At 39.5% G+C, this 1,778-nt stretch overlaps 1 long non-coding RNA gene across 1 annotated transcript; it reads right to left on the reverse strand.

Moving 5' to 3' along the window:
• Nucleotides 1-353: 353 nt before the first annotated feature.
• Nucleotides 354-1,573, reverse strand: LOC118428819. Its single transcript, XR_004832690.1, has 2 exons — nucleotides 1,095-1,573; nucleotides 354-654 (listed from the first exon to the last, which is right to left on the reverse strand). It is a non-coding gene; the product is annotated as an uncharacterized LOC118428819 (long non-coding RNA).
• Between the last annotated feature and the right edge of the window lie 205 nt (nucleotides 1,574-1,778).

The raw sequence follows: 1,778 nt of genomic DNA on the forward strand, positions 1-1,778 counted from the left end.
AGGGTGCCCTCGACATATGCACGGTAGAACGAAACATTTTTGGCATACATCACTTCAAGAGGATTAATTTTTGGCCATTTTTAGTATCATTTTTGGCCCCTCTGTATTGCCATGGTATTGGAACAAAATTTTGTATGGAAATGCCTGTGATATATACCTCCAGGGCCTTTGCAATTTTGGTATTCATGTCTTGACAATGATGAAGTCTCTGGTCTTCTTGTATTAAAAAAAATGGTGATGGCATGTTGGATAGCAAGTGGGATGAAGTTCAGAATGATTATCTCTTCACTCTCTTACAAACACACACACATACACACACACAGACAGCAAACAGTAAGAATGAAAAAAAAAACTTTCAATTTTTACAGTTTTACTTTCACAAAATTGCAATTTTACACTTGTCTGCTCTCACAATCTGATTGACTTAATGTAAATACAATGTAATTTGAGCTTAAGTTTTTACATTGTTAAAAGTTAATCTGGAAAAATAGCAAACTACATACTAGATCTTATTCGCAGAAAATTACAATTCCGTCAAAATATATCTTTTCAGAATCGGTTGCGATCAATATCTACGTGTCCTTTTCTGGCTGGTTGGAATCAAGTCAGTCTGCTTCTTCCACATACAGTCAAAGGCCAAGCTCTGCTTCTCTTCTGTAGAGAGGTATGGAGGACAGAAACAGGGAGGTTAGAATTTCAATGCAAAGCAGAAACATCAAACTATAGGCAGATTTGGAAACAGTACACATTTCCACAACTATTTGCAATCTTCCATCAATCTGTTGCTGCCTGGGACAAAATCTGTGTGCCTCCTCCAAATACAGCTTCTCATGGACCAATTGTTTTCTTCTCTAGAGGTCACATCTTAACAATGCAAACAGGAGAGTGAGATTTGGCATTTCAAGGCAGACATCAATCAAATATTTGATGAAATAATTATACCATTGATTTGGAAAGTATACATATTGTTGCCAGAAGATAACAATGTGTTTGTGTTACACATAAATCTTCTCTTCGATCCAAATTCTGCACCTGTCTCTACAGTCTACACCTACATGTACATGCAAGTCTAGCGACAAGAAAACAGGCCCTACCTGCTGTGTGTCATGAGCACAATGTTCTTACTGCTGAAAAAAAAACAGAGACATGTCAATCTTTGTTTTACACATTTGTGGACACTTCAAAATGTTAATGCACAATGCTTTTGAATGATAAAGGAATATTGCAACAGAGGTATAATAAATACATATACACAACTTGTACTTGCAAATGAAAAGGTACAACTGACAGGATCAAAAAGGATTGACATGAATGAAATTAAAGCCATCATATAGAAGTCAAACCAGTGACATTTGGTATAACATCTACACAAATTCTAAAAACAAGTCCAAAGGATGAATAAATATTAACAAAAATGATTCATAAATCCACATGGCTCCCAATCACTGAGCCTCCACCAGGCTCCCTCTTGTCCTTTGGCAAGAGCCGGAGCGGGAACCTTTGTCATTCCCCATCCCCCTTGCCACCACTGAATGTGCCGTGTGGCAAGGGCCGGAAGCTGGCAACAAATATTTCATTCACAGGCATCCACCAGGCTCCCTCTTACCACTTTTGGCAAGAGCCAGAGCGGGAACCTTTGTCATTCCCCATCCCCCTTGCCACCACTGAATATGCTGTGTGGCAAGGGCCGGAAGCTGGCGCCAAGTACTTCATTCACAGGCATCCACCAGGCTCCCTCTTACCAATTTTGGCAAGAGCCAGAGCGGGAACCTTTGTCA

Source organism: Branchiostoma floridae, chromosome 13 (assembly GCF_000003815.2).
Source record: "Branchiostoma floridae strain S238N-H82 chromosome 13, Bfl_VNyyK, whole genome shotgun sequence".
Lineage (NCBI taxonomy): Eukaryota > Metazoa > Chordata > Leptocardii > Amphioxiformes > Branchiostomatidae > Branchiostoma > Branchiostoma floridae.